Source organism: Erpetoichthys calabaricus, chromosome 4, assembly GCF_900747795.2.
Source record: "Erpetoichthys calabaricus chromosome 4, fErpCal1.3, whole genome shotgun sequence".
NCBI classification, from domain to species: Eukaryota; Metazoa; Chordata; class Cladistia; order Polypteriformes; family Polypteridae; genus Erpetoichthys; species Erpetoichthys calabaricus.
The window spans coordinates 121,327,697-121,340,087 of record NC_041397.2 but is presented as its reverse complement, the minus strand read 5'-3'; the positions used below and the strand labels follow the sequence as shown (position 1 = coordinate 121,340,087).

Here is a 12,391-nt window from a genome sequence, read left to right as displayed (position 1 = left end):
AAATAACTTGTTGCCAGCTGGAAGATAATCGCCCATGCAGTAATTATCCAATAGGAGGCTCGTACCTATTTGCTTAGTTAAATCCAGGTGGCGACTTTTTTTTTGGCCAGGCAGTGTATTTACCTTACAATATTGCTTACAATAAATTGGCGAATTTTAAACAAGCCTTTTCTTACTAAACTCTTTAAAAATCAATAGGTTCTCAGTTCCAGTTTCACATTAAACACTACATTTTATTAATACTGGCATTTCATCTGGCCATACCACAAAAACAGCCATTACTCATATTGACAATGGCAGTTTAATATCCTGTGATACAGGAAATGTTGCAATCATGTTTTTAGCTTTAGGTACTGCTTTTGACACAATTAACTACAGAATTCATTTACGCAGTCTTGGCAAACATGTCGAACTGTCAGTCACTGTTTGTCATGGTTTGGTGTGGGTCTTACCCCTCGGGTTTTATTTTATTCTGCTTCTGCTTCTTTTCTTTTCCCAGAGATTTCCTTGGTTTAGTTTTATTTTTATTAATGGCATTATTATTGCCAATTACTTTCTTATAGTACTTTGTGTTAATCAAATTAATGTTCTGTGTGTGATGAATTAGTCATTTAAAGGGTTTATTTGTTTTTGATGAAGGTGAGGCAAGGCTCATAATTAGACAACAGGCCCCAGAAACTGTAATTACTTGTCTGTATAACACCCAGGGTAGTCCGATGAAGTTGTATTTAAACTAATTTTGTCTTCAGTGTTCTTACACCTCTGTTTTTCACTCCTGTTTTAGTCATTTTCTTGTGTAGGTGTTTTGATCATTTACGTCTTTTGCTTTTCCCCCTTAACCTACAAAGCATACTAAAGCCTAGATGCCAGAGTAGACAAGATGATCACAAGACATCCATAACAAGGATAAATAAGTCTACCGCCCCAGATAGAACCTTTAGATATGGAGCTCTCAAACTGTAGTTTAAGGGTTGGTGCCTCAGCTTCAATATTAAATCCAGACTCACTTCTTCAAAATCTCATACTCTTGTAAGAGATGCTCAGCTTCTCATTGTGCAAAAATGTCTGTTATTTATTTGCCTTAAAATAAAATTGTGGCACTCATTATGAGCCACTGTTACTAACCCTTTCCCATTCCTCTTATTATCTAATTGTTTGATCTCTTGCCCTGTGGCAGTCCTAGAAATCTAGACACCTTCTGTTTCTCATGAAAGAGTACCATGAGTAAAAGAACATTCTGTTTTGATTATTCCATAATACGTGGCTGATTATGTAGGGGAAAAACTGATCATTAAATGAAAGGCAAAAATATACCACTCCTTGGAAAATAAGATCAAATTTCATAAGAGAACAAACCATTTAAATCCCATGTACACACTATAGTGAAAAGTGGACGCCAAGTATGTAAAAGGACTGGTAAATTATGGATTTAGTTCAAATACATTTTCCACTTATTAGATAGAGTCACACATGTACGATTGGGAGACAACTTCAAGGCTTGTCAACTGGTAATACCACCCCAGGCCAAGGGTTGGCGCTGTCACGTAATGCTCTCTCCTCTCATTCTACCTGCAGATCCAGCGATTGGAAGCAGGCTGCTGAGCGATGTCCCTTCTGGTTACCACTCACCTGACCCGCCTTGCACACCTCATAACCAGGGCTGCCACCATCATGGAGTCAGTCAACTTTAGGACTCCCATCTGGACAATTAAACTCTTTTTGTTATTTTTCTTTCAGTGTACAGGGTTTGCCTGCAGGTGCTCCAAATCTTTATCATCTCAAATGTGTTTATTTTCATACAATGGATATGACTGGAAATGTTTCCCACAGAATGAACACTCAACTCATATCAGTATGTAAATCTAAAGCTTGCAAGTTTAACAATTTCTATTTGGAAATGTTTGGTTTTCTGATGTTCCCCTTTTTATCAAAGAACAAAATATACCAAGATCTTGATCATAATGTAATTTTGCTGTTCATTATTCTTGATATAAATTCTGATGACTATCTTCAATATACAGTAGGTACACCATTGATGTTAATAAATATTACATTTGCCCTTATCTTTAATCAGTCATTTGACATTTTAAAAGGAAAGTCTAAATCATAATGAAAGCCAGCAATATTATTAATAGCTTTGAAGTTTATTATGATTGGATAAGTTTGGTGTTGTAACATCTAACAGTGCTCACAGATGTTGTTTACCCATTTTGGTTATAGTTCTTTTATTATGCTGCTATACACAGTGAGAATTATTTATTGTAAATTGGGTGCTTAATGTGACAACCCAAAAATTATTTACATTATATTCAAAATTATGAAATGTTAGTATATGTTTTCAAGAAAAAAAAACTGCAGGGATGCATGATGGCAGGACAGAAAACTGCTTCAGTATTTGTAAGTCAAAAGCAAACTGGGCACATAAAATAATATACTGTATAAAGTAGAACATTTCCCTGGTTACACTTTACATATCTCAATTTATTTGTTTGTGTGTGCATTCTCCAATTTTACACAGCTTCTGGAAGCGAAAACAACTCGAGGGTTGCTGCCACACATATGGCTTTCTCTGATTCGACATAAAACTGCTTCAGCATTTATTGAAAATATTATATTAAGTCAAAAGAATATTTTTCTATATACATTGAATAGTTCATAAAATTACAGAATTATTTCATAGATTATGTAAGTGAATGGCAGACAGCTTGATGTACTAAGTATAATGCTGTCCACATCACCAGTCTGCTATCATTTTTGCAGTCTGAGTGGCTCCTGCACCAAAAAGGGGTGCACAAGATTCACTTTTATTTTGTTGCTTCTGTGTTCTGCACTTCTTCTGCACTTATAAAGCATGATGCAGTTTTGCACAAAGTGTGCTAACTGTCTGATGTGGCTATAAAGATGTCAGTATGCAGAGTGCACAACCCACATCAGGTTTACGTGGGGAATAGAGAACATGTATGATGGCACATTGTGGACAGAGCAATCAACATGCAATGTTTTCACAAGAACGACAGACCTGATGAGTGTCCAAATACAATAATAATCTGTTGGCTGTTTTTGTGTGAGTAAGCAATTCATGTAATTGCATAATTCATGCAATTTAAATCATGCACAATATAGCTTTACTCAAATCATCCTAAAGGACCAAGTAACACATTGCATAGGTCCTTCCATTTTCACAAAGAAAGACCACAATTTATTCAATGCATTCATTGTCAGCCTGCAATGTCTGAAAACTTTGAGAGTGAGCCACTGTCCACTGTGACTCTCTTCACTTGCGGCTCAATCATACTGTCCACTATGTCCTATTTTCACATGTTCTCCCTTCTACACCTACATTCAAAATGTGTGCGGTGTATGAAAAACATTGCAAGGTTACTTCAAGTGAGTTTATAGTCATGTTTTGCTAAAATTAAATAAATGGAGCACCAGCAGTTTTCTGATTTCTTCATAATGAAAAACAATGTGTGTATTGTAAGTGCAACTTTTTTGTTCTTTATTTTATAGGATTCTGATGAAGACAGAGAGCAATTCACATCTAGAAAACAATGTTCAGTAATGCCAGTAACAGCTACAGGAGAGTATTTGCCGAGATAAAAAGGACATGCAAACACAGTCAAGTGTGAGTGCCACTGGTAGCAGAATGAGGGGCATTTGAAACTGAAAAAGCAAAGGAATATATCATCAATCACATTTTAGGAATAGAGTTTCAGAGTCACAACAACATAGACATTTGAAGTGCAGGAAATCAGGAAAAGTCAAGGAAGGACAGGCGCGTGACATCCACACTGATGAAATAATTAAAGATTTAAGAGCACAATGCCAATCAGCGTTGACCATGGCACTTCTTGATAAAAGCTAGGAACAAAGTTATTTTTTGCTTTCTTTTTTAAGTGTTTAGCGTTTACTATTGTGAAGCACTTTGAGCTAATTTCTTGTATGAAAATAAATAATAATTCTTTGCATTTATATAGCGCTTTCTCACTACTCAAAGCGCTCAGCAATTGCAGGATAAGGGCCTTGCTGAAGGGCACAACAGAGCAGAGTCCCATTTGGCATTAACGGGATTTGAACCGGCAACCTTCCGATTGCCAGTGCAGGTCCCTAGCCTCAGAGCCACCACTCCACCTAAGTAAGTTAAATAATTTATCTAAATAAGTAAATAAACAAATAAACAAACAAATAAATAAATGTTGTTAAATAAATATCATGTAAAGCTAATTGTGCTAGACTGTTAAAATATGTAGTTTAAAGATATTTATATATCTGCAGTGGTAGCGCTGCTGCCTTGCAGTTAGGAGACCTGGGTTCGCTACCTTAGTCCTCCCTGCGTGGAGTCTGCATGTTCTCCCCGTGTCTGTGTGGGTTTCCTCCCACAGTCCAAAGACATGCAGGTTAGGTGCATTGGCGATACTAAATTGTCCCTAGTGTGTGCTTGGTGTGTGTGTGTGTGTGTATGCATGCCCTGCAGTGGGCTGGCACCCTGCCTGGGGTTTGTTCCTGCCTTGCGCCCTGTGCTGGCTGGTATTGGCTCCAGCAGACCCCTGTGACCCTGTAGTTAGGATATAGCGGGTTGAATAATGGATGGATGGACTGATGGTGAGAGGAACAATTTCAAAATTAGATAATGTTAAAGCTAGTATCTCCCTACGATCATGATATCAGCATAAACGATCATGATAACAGCATAAAGAACAGGCTTGGTTAAGTCTGCAGATGTTACTAGACTAAGTGGAATGGCAGATAATGTGGAGTCAGATGAATCCCGGCAGAGGGATTGTGACAGGTGAAATTAAATGTGTGTAAATATGAAGTATTATATAAATGTTAAATCTGAATACATAATGGAAGGTTTGAAGCTTGAAAGTACACTTTATGATAGGAGTCGTAGTGGACTGATCACTGTTTATGTCTAGGCAGTACACAGAAGTGATTAAGAAGGTTAATAGGATTTTTCAGTATATAGCCTCATCTGTAGAGTGTATGTCATGGATGGATATGCTTAAGCTGTATCATACACAAAAGAGGCCTCACCTAGAGTACTTTGCACAGTTTTGCTCTACAAATTAGAAGAAAAACATAGCAACACTAAAGAAAGTCCAGAGGAGAGTGATTAGGCTGATTCTAAGACTAAGAGGTGAGTTATGAGGCGCAAATTACGCAAATGGACATTAAGAGGTGATATGATTGAAGTGTTTAAAATTATGAAAGGAATCAGTACAGTGGAGTTCTTCAACAAGAACACAGCAACACAGAACAAGTTTTGTACCAACATTACAAGGTTTTCCATCATGCTGAGAAGTATATGCATGTTGAATAAACCGCAAAATAGTGTAGTTGAGATTGTTACTTCTGGGATTTTCAAAATTTGACTCAAAATTATTTAAGAAGAAGTTAGAAGTATACGACAGGCATGCTTGCTGGGCTGCATGGCCTGTTCTCGTCATAATTTTAGTAATCTTCTAAAATTGTAATGTGGACATAAACTGGAGAAAAGCTAGAGAAAGTGCAAACTCATCATGGACCATGACTAGGCTAGGAACAGAACCACATCACTGCACCTTTGAGACTGCCCAAAGCCTATCAAGGTCTTCTCAATATCAAAGTGAGCACATTAAGAGAAAGAAAACTGTTGGCATGCATACCTTAGGAAAGGAAATTCAAAGCTTACTAAGTTACAGCTTACGGAAAACAAAGAATGGCTTCAAGGATTTAATGTCTTTCTCCCTTTATAATGCCGTGAATAGTGTGGCTTATTTCTTAAAAACAAGTAACATTACAAAATATGACTTTTTAAATCCTTAGGCATATTTATTTCCTTCTCAGAATTAAGTAACAGAAAATGTATTTTTGCTGCCTTATGTGAACCAAATAAAGAATTCAGATCTTATCTTTGATTGAAACAGTCACGCTATCACTCATCATATTAATACACTGAAGGGCAAACATGATAAACATTTTGTGACAATCTGCAAAACGAGATACTTGACATGTAGAACAGGCACAGCAGAGTACATAGAGTAAAGGGAAGAATTACTGGGGAGAAACTGACTCTTTTGACCTAGACAAAACTTTTGTCAAAGCAATTGAAATAACAGGAACAACCAGACAAAAATACCAGGCTTTAGTAAAATCAAATTACAAGGTAACAAAGTTTCTAAAATTTCTGTTTTACTGTGGTGCCTGATAAACAAACACTAGTTAATATAAAAGTAAAAGGTTATGGCTTCAAATGGTAACATGAGTCACTTCTCTAACCAAAGGTATGCATTCACAACTAGGGTGAAAACTGATTCCTGCTAGACTTCACATTACTAAACCTTATTTTTCAATAAAAGGAGTCTAATCTCCAAAGTGTTCATTTTTTAGTATTTTATTTAACATGAGAGACTTGTATTTCTTGTAAATATAAAGATTTCTGTGTCTTTGCAGTCTACTGCTAGATCTTTCTGTACAGTGTGGGGTACAGCCCGGACACAGACAGGTAGATGTGATGTTTTTACCACACACGTTTATTTTACACTATATACAATAATCAAAGTGAGCACAAATCCAGTGCCGCAGCACCAACCACCCCTTAAGTCCTGGCCTTTCACAATGCCTTTCACTGTCTCTGGTCCGCCTCCACTCCTCTCCTCCGAGCTCTGTCCTCTTCCACCCGACTCCAGTCATTGAATGGAGGGAGGCGGCCCCTTTTATATCCACCCGGATGTGCTCCAGGTGTCCTCCAGCAATCTTCCATCGACACTCCCCTGTGTGGCGGAAGTGCTGAGGTCCAGGGCTCCCAAGGCATCGGGGCGCCCCCTGGCGGTGACCACAGGCCCCTACAGGGTTGAGCTTCAACGCTCTGTACCTGTGGCCCCCAAAGCAAAAGGGCGGTAGCCCCTTCATGGTCTGGAGGAGGCACAAGCCCTCCTCCGGTCCTCCTGGGCGTCCTGACTGGGTACCACCCCCAGCCGGGTGTCACAACAGTTAGTAATGTAGTTTTGTTGAATGCAGCATATCATGGACTGCGGGATGTGCAGTGGTTAGCACTGCTGCCTCATGGCATCCAAGACCTAGGTTTGAAAGCACAATCTTTCAACGTCTTCATGGGTTTTCCTCCTCTAGGTTACTTGTATTTTACTTCCATAGCTCAAAGACAGGCAGATTGAGTTAATTGGCTATTCTAAAATGGGCCCTGTGTGAGTGATTGTGATGGTGCCATACATTGTACTGGTGTCTAATTCAGGGATGGAATCTGCCTTGCACCCAGTGCTGCCAAGATATCTACTGTCTCCTGACCTAGAAGATTACACAATGAATGGAACTGATAGGCTCAGTATCACAAGTAGCTAAACATTCAGATTCATTTGCTTCTACTTTATATGAGATTACAATCATTCTGGCTCAAAGATCACTGTTTTCACCTAGTGGGTTTGAAATTCACTGCATAGTCTGGGAACTGAAACACAGCCTTAAACACTATGTAAACTGGGAGGTTGAGATCCATTCAAGTGACAGATACAGTATATGAAATCTCACCCAATAAATGGGACACAGCTGAGTATGTCATAATCTCATTCATCAGTGGACTGCTCACATGTCGCTGGAAGAATTATGAAAGCATGTAATAGGGTATATAGTGTAACATCTGATGTCTGAATCTATGACTATATCTGAATGTTTTTTTTTCTATTAAAAGAGTTTTAATATGAGCAAATCTTTTTTGTTTTTAAAACCAAAAATACAATGAGTTGTTGGACACAACATCCAAATGGCATTACAACTAACTGGCTAGTGAGAACTAATGAAATGAACACAATTCAACCACAACATGAATGCTCATTACCTAAATATTTATTATAGAAATAATGTATTTACTAAGTAGTGAAATTCTATTTTGTGGGAATTTGTTGTCAAAAATATTTATAACCAGTGTGAAAAATGCTCTAACGGTAATTGGTGCCTGGTTAATAGTCAGTAAGCATGTTGGCTGAACAATGGCATCTTTCTCTGGTACTAAGGAACATATTAAATAAGTTAGCTAACTTGAATGCATATCTTACTTCAATGACTTGCATTACACATAGATAGACAATCTACAAATAAAAGCCACAACAGTTTGTACTTCTGTCAAACGTTACACAGAGCAGTCACTTTTAAATTAAACATTCACATTTAGATGCTGTTCATGCAATGCTAAAAGGGGTATTTCATTATATGCAACAATTTAATTTTGAGCCATGAACCAATTCATCATTATGTTTTGCTAGCTGCAGGTCTAGTTAGTTAAAAACATGTAAAGCTTAAACACATTATATGGAAGGTAACACAGTGTTCCCCTTCAACGTAAAAACTGCTGGTATCACTGTCTCAGCTATATCCATCACTTCCTGCTATACACCGACACACAGCACAGCACATTGCTGCACCCACTACATGACAAACCAACTCAGGATCTCAGACTAGGACCCAAGTGCAGCCATGCAATGGGTGACACCCCAGCACCACACTAGTTCAGATGGAATGGAACCGTGTGAGTTTTTTTATGGTGGCTGGATCACCAGTTCTGCCACCACCCCCACAGGTTTTTCCCTGCAGGTTGGAGGGCCTTCATGCAGGGCTGGATGCAGATTAATGTCCAGGATGGAGCAATTGCAGGTTAAGGGCCTTGCTCAAGGGCCCAATGGAGTAGAGTCACTTTTGGCATTTACGGGACCTTCAGATTGCCAGTGCAAATCCCTAACCTTAGAGCCACCGATCCACCTCACCAACACACAAGGAAAGCATTAATGTCTACATGGGGATGTTATTTATGTGTTCTTTCTAAAAGTCTCTGCCCTGTTTTTTCGAATCATATTGCGGCTTGTCAAAGGATATGCTTTTGGATGGGCCTCTGTCGCTCATCCATTTAATCTGCTCCATTCTGCTACAAGATTTTCTCACAAACCCAAAAAAGGGCACTGAATGAGTTATACCATCATAATATGTTTTTACATATTTTTCCAGAATAAGCTCACTCCCTTCGTCCTTCCATTATCGAGGTGTCCTGGCCGGGTAAGGGCCCCAGTGGTCCGCCACAATATCTTGTATATAAATGTCTACGTGTGGAAGTGTGTGTGTCTGTTCAGCCCAGAAGTGAGAGGTGGAGTCGGGGTAAGGGTTCTGCCAAGTATACTCAAGCATGGCCAGCACGTCGGCAAAAAGAAACCCCCGAAGAAAGTCACTCGCTTAGCAGCTAATACATAAGCAAGGCTAGCACATTGGCAAAACAGTAACCCTTGTTACTTATCCTCTCGCCACTAATACACAAGCGAAGTGAGCACATCGGCAAAATGAAACCACCAAAGAAAGAAAAAGTCGCTTAGCCACTAACGCACAAGCGATGCAAGCATGTCGGCAAAATGAAACCTCCTAGGAGAGTGATGCCCAGAGTAGTTCCTTTCAATTACCTGACATCTCTACATTTCAATTTTTTTTCTGATGATTTCAATAGTTTCTAGGACCCTGGGTTTTTTACAGCACGGGATTACACAGCAAGTACTATATAAAAACCAGCTTTTATTCAGCTTGAAACAAGAACAGCACGATTATTCATTGTAGCGGGATTTACCATTCTGCTAGACAAAGACACAGCAATCAGGTAGGGTCGTGGCCAGGCTAGTGGCCATGTAATACTGTTCCCTGAATTTATAGTGTTCCTTGCATCACTCATTGACAGAATGCGCTTATAGTACGACCGCCATCTTTTTGGATTTGCTTTCACGGTGAGCTGCTACAGCACTGTTGCCCTGGCAACTGATAGGTTCTCTTCCACGGACACAGCGATCGTGCTTCGGGATGCTCTTCGGTGTGTCGTCCCGTTGAGGGTACTTCCAAAAGAGTTTAGAAACTTAGTATATATATATTGTGGAAGATGATCCGGACACAGACAGGCTGACACGTTGAAGTCACCCAACACACGTTTATTATAGTACTCCATATTTACAAATGTGACAGACAACTCCACAAGTCCCCAAAGTCCTGGCCAACAAACGATGCCTCACTTTTTCAGGCCACCTCCTTGTCTCTCCTCCCAGACCTTGTCCTTCCTCCACTCCCGACTCCAGCCCCCGAATGGAGGGAGGCGGCCCCTTTTATCCACACCCGGATATGCTCCAGGTGTCTTCCGATGAGCTTCCGCCGGCACTCCCCAGTGTGGCAGAAGTACCGGCTCCGCACCCGGAAGCACTCTGGGTGTCCCTGATCCTCTTCCCCCCAGGTGTTGCGGAAGTGCTGAGGTCCAGGGCTCTGTAGGCATTGGGGCGCCCCTACAGGGTTGAGCTTCAAAGCTCTGTACCCGTGGTCCCCATAGTCACCAGGGTGGTTGCCCCTCCATGGTCTGGGGGATGCGTAAGCCCCCTCCGGTCCTCCGGGGCGTCCCAGCTGGGTCGCCCCCCCCCAGCCACCTGTGACAATATATAGTATATATATATATATGTATATATATATATATATATATATATACACACACACACATACATATATATATATATATACAGTGCATCCAGAAAGTATTCACAGCGTATCACTTTTTCCACATTTTGTTATGTTACAGCCTTATTCCAATATGGATTAAATTCATTTTTTTCCTCAAAATTCTACACACAACACCCCATAATGACAACATGAAAAAAGTTTACTTAAGGTTTTTGCAAATTTATTAAAAATAAAAAAACTGAGAAGAAATGAAAAAAAGGGCTCAGTTGTTTAACTTACACATTTCAAGAACTACATTTCAGACATTGTTTAGAATTCAGCATTAACTTTCTATCCCATGGCTTTTAATAGGTCTGAATTGAAGGTTCATAAATCAATAGCTATATGTCACACTTGCTTTAAAAGGTGATTCACTTTCAGTCTGGAACTAACTTCATTTTGCAACCTAATCACTAAGTTATATTTTTAAAACCTATTCATTTCAAATGACATCTAATATTAGTGAGAAGTTAAGCAAAATGACACGTTTTATTGGCTAACTAGAAAGATTACAATATGCAAGCTTTTGAGGCAAATCATGCCCCTTCTTCAGGCAAGATGTAATCAAAATGGCCAAATGACATCTAATAAATACAAGTTAACCAACTGCATTAACATAAAAAATGACTACATCAAGAAGGAGAACAAGGAACAAATGATAAAGAACATAATATGGAAACAATTACATTTTTATAGATTTTGCTTGGAATTTTAAAGCATTCGTCAAATGTTCATTAATTAGCACATCTTTCACCGTTTCCCATCTGCATTTTAGTTTTGTGTTATCAAATGATGCTGTGAATGAGGTTGTATATTAAGCACAAAATTGTTACAACAGTTTATTAAAAATGATAGAGTTATGGTAATAATAAGAATGATACCTTCAGCTCACAAGTAGGGTGGCTTAGTGAGTAAAGCCCTTAATTTTAAACCCCTTAAGCATGCCTGTGCTCCAATTTAAAATAAAATGCTTTAAAAGAATTCAACATACAGTAAAAGACACTACCTGAAACTGAATAGATAAATACTGTAGATAGAACTTTATTTGTCCCCAGGGGAAAAATATACACACATTCATACACACACACACACGCACACACACATATGCTTGAGTCTAAATACACATCAAAATGACTAAAGAGAAAAGAATATTTAAAAGAAAGAAATCTACTGACTTGACAATCACAGTCACAGTAAGATTTCATGCAGGTATATTGCTGTTGGTATAAAGGAGCCCCAGCAGTTATCTTGAAACACTTTTGCTAAATAATTCATTGGCTGAAAGTCCTCAGTGTTACTGTGTCAGAGATCGGATATGCAGCATTATTCATAATGGCACTCAGTCTTGTTTTAATTCTCTCCTTTGCTGCTACCTCCGAGGTATCCATAACTGAGCCTGCCCTTGTAATTACAGTAGCTTGTTGCTTTGGTGGGCTTCTCTTGAAGTGATGTTACCAGATCAGCACACCATAGCATAGAACATCACCCTGGCCATGATAGAGTTGTAGAAGATAGGAAGGATGTCATAAAAGGAATGCAGTCTCCTAAGGAAAAATAGCCAAATCTGCCCTTTCTTATATACTGTAGTTCCCCTGTGTTACAAGACCAGTCCAACATGTCACTGATGTGGACTCCCAAGTACAGTACTTGTAGGAATGACTTAGGAGGAGAGTTTCAAGAGATAATATAATTAAAATCATGCAAATTTCAACCAGATTTCAGGAAACATTCACTAGGACAGTTAAGTGGTATTTTGGGGTATTTCAGATGGGTAAATTATCAAATTAGAACTAATATGCCATAGTGGAAACTTTAAGAAGTTTAAAAACATGACCCCAGAGATGGCAGATTTAGACACAGAATGACTTACTTAAGTAATATTTATTTA

At 38.9% G+C, this 12,391-nt stretch overlaps 1 protein-coding gene across 1 annotated transcript in view; it reads right to left on the bottom strand.

Moving 5' to 3' along the window:
• dpt (dermatopontin) overlaps positions 1-12,391 on the bottom strand; it is a 146,075-nt gene that overhangs the window by 79,430 nt on the left and 54,254 nt on the right. The window lies entirely within an intron of this gene.